Genomic DNA, 7768 nt, shown 5'->3' with positions numbered 1-7768 from the left:
TGTCTGATCATTGAAATCACTTTGTTATATAGCCTGCTGCTTTTGCTGGTTTTCACTGGTAGGGTCGGTGTACTTGTGCCTGGTTATCTTCGCCTGGGAGTTTATCATATTTGAAATAACATTTGTAGAATTTGAAGAAGGTAGCATTGTCTAAGGAGGAAGTCTTGGAGACTTCCTGGTTGAAGATAATGTTGAGTGAAGTTCAAGGCTTGTGGTGCCCAAGATCATGAAGGCAGTTTAAATTCTATCTGAGATCACACTTGTGTGATCACACTTGTGTGCTCTCGCCTTGAGGGGTGGAGCTTTTTGAGGTTTCCATTTATGTATGGAGGGTCTTCTTGCAATTCCTCTTTTTCCCTATCACTGTAGGCTTTGATTTTTCTCCCTTGATCATTGATGTAGGAAACAAGGCAAAAAGAAAAATTATTAAATTTCCTACTACTTTACAGCCCATTGACAAGTCCTTGATAAAAGCAGGGTGACATTCCTCTAGACACTCAATTGCCTTGATGTTAATAGTTTGCTAAGGACAAAAGGCAATCTCTTTTTTAAAGGTTTTATTTATTCGTCTCACACACACACACACACACACACACACACACACAGAGGCAGAGACATAGGCAGAGGGAGAAGCAGGCTCACTGTGGGGAACCTGATGCAGGACTCTACCCCAGGACCCCAGGATCATGATCTGAGCCAGAGGCAGACGCTCAACCACTGAGCCACCAAGGCCCCATTAAAAGGCAATCTTAGTCCAACCTCCAGGATCCTGTAAGTCTACTTTAACATATGAAAATTCCTTTGGAAACTTCCTTTATCTCTATCCCCAAGATACATGTTGGCAACCATTCCCCAAGCATATGACCTACCAATATATATCTGCAGGGTCTCATGACTAAGGTTTTATTAAACAGTAGTAAGTGACCTTTTTCCAATGATAGCTAGGCCCCTCAGGGTCCTGGAAACCTTGCTTCCAAAATTCCTTAGAGACATGCTATCCCTAACCCCCTCCCAACTTGAAGTATATAATGAGCCACCCTCATGACCCCAGTACAGCTCTTTTTGCCCGTGACTCCTATCCCTGTGGTTTTATGAAACCACCTTTTTTTGCACCAAAGATGTCTCAATAATTCTTTTTTGGCCATTGGCTTCGAATTCTAGTTTCTTTCCTACATCAATCAAGAGGCCATCAAAACAGCTTCACTTTTTCCTGACTTGAGAAATGCCTCCAGAGCAAAAGTATAATTCATGTTCATTTAACTCTTGGGTTCTATTTTCATTTGAGTGGAGTCTTTGTAATTCTTTACTGTCTTTCATTGTCATGTATTTATTTAAGAAACTGGAAAAGTATCCAATTATGAGAGTTGTTTTTTAAAAATTAAAAGTTTAACTTAAGGGCAGCCTGGTGGCTCAGCGGTTCAGCGCCGCCTTTGGCCCAGGGCATGATCCTGGAGACCCGGGATTGAGTCTCACGTTGTGCTCCCTGCATGGAGCCTGTCTCTCTCTCTCTCTCTCTCTCTCTCTCTCTCTCTGTGTGTGTGTGTTTCTCATGAATAAATAAATAAAATCTTTTAAAAAAAGTTTAACCTAAATAACCTAGCTTACCATTAGTGGGAACAGAAAGTCTCAGTTGGAATTTTAAATGGTCACAACCCAGTTATTACTCAACTTTTGAATGTATTGAGGGTGATAATTGCCTTTAAGTATAGATTCCCATACCAGGAAAAACTCACATTAGGGCTTAAGGGAGAGGACAGCACATCACCCAGAGATCTTGGAACCTGGGCTAAATGGAGAGAGCACATTGACTTTGAGGTGGACTTTCCTGGGGATGTTCCTTGTGTAGGAAGAGGAGTACACAAAGGATGCTTTGGTAGTCAATAAGATGGATGGTGTCAGAGACTACTAACTGTGTATCCCGCTGTTCATTTTTGCCTTCTTGTAGTCCTTAGTTTTTAGTTAGCTGCATGGCAGGCTGAAATACAAATAATATTTGAAAGCTTTTCTTGAAACTCAACTGGCTAAATTACTATATGTTGTCTTTTTGGAGAAGTCAAAGAGTACCTGGTAATTCTGGAGACCTTCCTGAAAAGAGAGCTGGACATTCTCTCTGTCCAGTTTCTCCCTTCTTCTTTTCTGCTTTTTGGGGTGGTGTGGGTAGCTGGAGCTCCATGTTGGATCAAGAGGATAAGACTATTCTTTGCAGATAATTAAATGCAGTTAGGGTCAGATGACTCTGGATCCAGCACACCTTGGAGTTATATTACCAAGGTCACAATCCCAGTCTGCTGTTTCCTAGCTGTTTGGGTTGGGGGAAAACTGTTGATCTCTCTGAACCTCAGTTCCATTACCATATAGTAATAGCCACCTTATTACACTGATGGGAAGATTGCATAAGCCAGCATGTGCAACATCATTGAGTCTATCTGGTAAGCATCAGTACTCAGTGAGTGTTAAAATATTCCCTTCTCTCTTCTTTTTCCATAATGTTCTAAAATTTAAAAAGCTTTAGTCACAAAAGTTAAATTTAAGTATTGAGAAATGTGGCAACCTTCTGTTGAAGAAAACTATCATTAGAAGACCCAGTTAGTTCTAAATATCCATAGTTACCTCTGAGAAACTCCAAGGGCCTTTGATGCCAAGCTGGTCTTGAAGCTAGGAAATGAAAAAACAATTTTTCCTGCTAAAGAAGCATGATCTGGACTTCGTTTTTCGCCTACAGGTTTCAGGAGGTGGAGGCCTTGGGGGTCCCAATAGTCAGGAGAAAGTGGAGGGTGGGGGAGTGGAACCACCTCCTTCAGCACCTGGGACAGCGGCCGACCCCGGACTTCGCTCCTCTCAAGCTGTAGGAGCAACGCCTCCCCCCCTTTTGAGTGTACGGAGTGCAGGGCCTCAAAACCTTTCTAGGGCCCACAGATTGGGGCAAAATATGAAAGAAGCATTGCAAGATGAAATGAATAAATATTTAATATATTTTAAGCTGAAAATCACATGTGTTTTTCTTTGCCAAGTTCTTAAATTATTTTTCATATCCCCAAAATGATATATCTTCATAAGAGAAAACACAAGAAGAAAAAGTGAGAAATAAAAATCATTTTTATACCCAGAATTCAAACGTCAAAATAATCATTGTTCATATTTTCTTTCATATACATCCAGCTTTTATTTATATATAATCTTCATAGAAGTAAAAAAAAATGCTATTTACATCTAAATGTATTACATTTATATGTAATCCCCTGTTTAAAAATGCTATTTTACTGGCTAATAAGCACATGAAAAGATGCAACATCATTAGTCATTAGGGAAATGCAAAGCAATGCCACATGTGATACCCCTTCATAACCACGAGGATGACAAGAATCTGAAAAAGGGAAGATAACAAGTCTAGTGAAGATGTGGAGTAGTTGTAACCCTGATACAGTGCCAGTGGGAATGCAAAATGGTGCAGAACATTTGGTGTTTCATCAATAAATTAAACATAGAACTACTATATGAGGCACCAATTCCACGCTTAGTATATACCCCCAAAGAATTGAAAACAGTTGTTCCAACAAAAGCATAAGTTCTGTAGTGGCACTATTCACAATTGTCAAAAGTTGGATAATTGGGAAACAATCCAAATATCCACGGTCAGGTAAATGAAGTGGATAAACAAAATATGGTATACCCAGAACAAGGATATTACTGGATTATAAAAAGGAATGAGGCATTGATACACACTACAGCACAGATGAACTTTGAGAACATTATACTGGGGGCAGTCCTGGTGGCGCAGCAGTTTGGCACCGCCTGAGGCCCAGGGTGTGATCCTGGAGACCTGGGAGCGAGTCCCACGTCAGGCTCCCTGCATAGAGCCTGCTTCTCCCTCTGCCTGTGTCTCTGCCTCTCTCTCTCTCTCTCTCTGTGTCTCTCATGAATAAATAAATAAAATCTTAAAAAAAGAAAACATTATACCGAGTGAAATGTCACATATAGTATGATTCCATTATATGAAATGTCCAGGATAGGAAGATCTATAGATATGGAAAGCAGATTGGTGGTTTCCAAGGCTGGCCAGTGGTAACTGGAGGGTTACTGCCCTGGGTAGGAGGTCTCCTTTTTGGGTGATGAAATATTCTGGAACTAGATAGAGGTGATGGCTGCACAACACTATGAATGTACTAAATGCATGAAATTGTACACTTTTTAATGGTTAACATGGTGAATTTTATGTTATGTGCATTTTACCTCAACAAGTAATTTTGTTTTATCATATATATTTTTTGTTAATTTCATTTTTTTCATATGACAATATATTGTGACCATCTTTCTATGACATAAAATCATCATTTTGAGGTCTTTAAAATCTCTATGTGTTAAGTTTCTTTTCTTTTTCTATGTGTTAAGTTTCAAGCCCCTTTTAATTTTTTTAAATGGTACTATATTAGAAAATAATTTAAAATTATGTCTTGTGGGGCACCTGTGTGGTTCAGTTGGTTGATTGCTTGACTCTTGATTTCAGCTCAGGTCATGATCTTGGGGTCGTGAGATCCAGCCCCAGATGAGCTCATCACTCAGTGCAGAATCTGCTTGACATTCTCTCTCTCCCTCTCCCTCTGCTCCCCCATTAGCAAACTCTCTATAAATAAATAAATACAATCTTAAAAAAATATTTTGTCTACCTAACCACCTAGGTGACCCAGTACTTCACTTCTTTTTATTGCTAAGCAATATTCTATCATAGGGATAAGCCACTCTTTCTTCACCAGTTGAAAAATATGTGGATTGTTTCTAGTTTGGGGCTACTATGAAAAAAAACTATTATGAATATTTGTGTTCAAGTGTTCGTTGCTCTTGGAGTGAGATGGTTGGGCCATCTTATACATGGATGTTTAACATTAAAAGAAATGATCAAGCTGTTTCTAGTGTCTATCATTTAAAATTACAATTAGTAATATATGAGGGTTCTAATTGTACCACATATTCACTGGCATTTTATGTTGTCAGTTCTTCCCCCAGCTGTCCTCATGAGTATGTGATATTTCACTGTGGTTTTAGTTTGCATTTTAAAATGATTAATAATGGACCTTTTTTTCATGTGTCTATTTGCCATCCATTTATCTTCTTTGGTGAAGTGTCTGCTCAAATCTTTTGCCTGTTAGTTTTCCCTGAGTTGTCTGCCTTCTTATTTTTGGATTTTGAGATTCTTTATGTATTTTGCACAAAAGTCCTTTGACGTGTGATTTGCAAGTCTTTTTTTTTAAGATTTTATTCATTCATTCATGAGAGATGGAGAAAGAGAGGCAGAGACACAAGGCAGAGGGAGAAGCAGGCTTCCATGCAGGGAGCCCGACGTGGGATTCGATCCCCAGTCTCCAGGATCACGCCTGGGCTGAAGGCGGCGCTAAACCATGGACTGCCTTGCAAGGGCTGCCCTGCAAGTCTTTTTTCTAGTCTGTGGCTGACCTCATTTATCTAAGTTTCTTTTACAGAGCGAACATTTTTTATAAGGTACAATGTAGCAATATTTTCATTTTATGGATTATGCTTATGGTGTTGTATATAAACTATTTGTCTAACCCAAGATCACAAAGATTCTCTTCTATTTTTCCTTCTTTTTTTTTTTTAAAGATTTTATTTATTTGTTTATGAGAGACACACAGAGAGAGGCAGAGACACAGGCAGAGGGAGAGAAGCAGGCTCCATGCAGGGAGCCTGACATGGGACTTGATCCCGGGTCTCCAGGATCACACCCTGGGCTGAAGGCAGCGCTAAACTGCTGAGCCTCATAGGCTGCTCATATTTTTCCTTCTAGAAGTTTTATATTGGGGATGCCTGGGTGGCTCAGTCAGTTAAGCATCTGCTTCAGCTCAGGTCATGATTTCAGGATCCTGGGATCAAGCTCCAAGTTGGGCTCCCTGCTGAGTGGGGAGTCTGCTTCTCCCTCTCAATCTCCCTCAGTGTTCTCACTTTCTCACTCTCCCTCAAATAAATAAATTTTAAAATATCTTTAAAAATGTTAGATTTTACATAATTTAGTTCTATGATCCATTTTAAGTTAATTTTTCAGTAAAGTGTGAGATATATGTTGACTTTTTTCTTTCCCTCTTCTTTTTTTGCATGTGGATGTCCAGTTGCACCAGTATCATTTTTTGAAGACTATCCTTTGTGCATTGACTTGTTTTGCACATTTTAAAGAAAGTCAACTGAATTTGGGTGGGTCTACTTCTGGACTCTATTCTGTTCCATTAATTTATGTCTAATCTTTGGCCCATGCCACACTGTTATGGTTATTATTGTCTTATAGTATGTCTTGAAAGGGGTCATGTGAATCTGCCCATTACACTTTCCTTTTCAAAAAATCTGGCTATTATAAGTCTTTTTACATTTTCATGTAAATTTTATAATCAGCTTATCTATTCTTACAAAAATGTCCTGCTGAGATTGGGGTTGTGAATTCTTCAAATCTATAAATCAATTTGAAGAGACTTAATATCTTAACAATATTGAGCCTTCCAATCCATGAATATTGTTTTATCTCTCCATCAATTTGGATCTTCTTGGCTTTCTTTCATCAGTGTTTTAGAGTTTGCATCACAGAGATCTAGAACATTTTATTAGATGTATAAATGTATAGTCTATGTATACTAAATCTATTTTATTAGATTTATATCTTGAGTATTACACTTTTTCTGGTGTATAATACTTTAAAAATGGTATGTGAAAATATTTCTCCAATTGTTTTCCAATTTTACTACTACCATAAGAAGGTTTGGAATACTTCTTCTGTAAAGGACCATATAGTAAATATTTTAGGCTTTACACATCCCATTCAGGATCCCCTCCTTCTCTCGCTCCTTCTCCTTTTACAATCCTTTTAAAATATAAAAACATTCCTTAGCTCACAGATGATACAAAAACCAGCCACAGGCCAGATTAGGTCCATGGACCATGGATTGCTGACCCCTGGAATACAGAAGTAGAATTTCTATGTGTTATATTCTACCGTAGAATATATTCTATTAGATTTTTGTATATCGATCATGTATCCTGAACTCTTTTGGATAATTCTCATTGGGATGCAAATAATACTATTTCCTCAATCTTAAAAAGTCCCTTTCCTGATCCACTTTCCCACCAACTGATGAACCGTTTCTTTCCTCCAACATATAGCTCACTCCTTCAACGTGTGATTTATATTTGTAGTGTTAAGTGTCTCCTCTCCCACTGCAAACAGGCTCTGGTTAAGGATCATGATGGTAAATAAATGAGAGATGTACCCGTGTGTGTAGTTCTAAAGGACACTAGCCTGCTATCATCGACTGCTGTGGCTCTCCTTCCTCTTCTGAGTGCTCCACTCTCGCCCTCTGCTGGATAGTTTGGGGACAATAAACTCTAAGGCATCTGGTCCCCATTAGTTCAGTATGCGTGTCTGTGTGACTGTGTGTGTGTGTGTGTGTGTGTGTATGTGTGGGTGTCTGTGGTATAAGTGTCTGTGTGACTGTGTGTGTGTTCACGTTATTGTTTGTACACAGGTGTGAGTATGTGTGTATGTGAGTGTATGCATATAATTGGGTACATGTGTATGAATAAGTGTACAAATGTGTGTGTGCATGTGTCAGTGTACGTGTGTGTAATAGTGCGCAAGTGTAGGTGCATAGGTGTTTGTATGTGACTATGTGTGCGTGTGTGTGTGTAGGGTGTGACTGTGTGTGTCATGAAGTCACTAAGTCCTGTAACTGGCAGGGATCTTAGATGACTAAATGAACGTGAGTTTTTTTTTTTT

This window comes from Canis lupus, chromosome 19, assembly GCF_048164855.1.
Source record: "Canis lupus baileyi chromosome 19, mCanLup2.hap1, whole genome shotgun sequence".
NCBI classification, from domain to species: domain Eukaryota; kingdom Metazoa; phylum Chordata; class Mammalia; order Carnivora; family Canidae; genus Canis; species Canis lupus.
Note: the sequence above shows the minus strand (reverse complement) of the source record.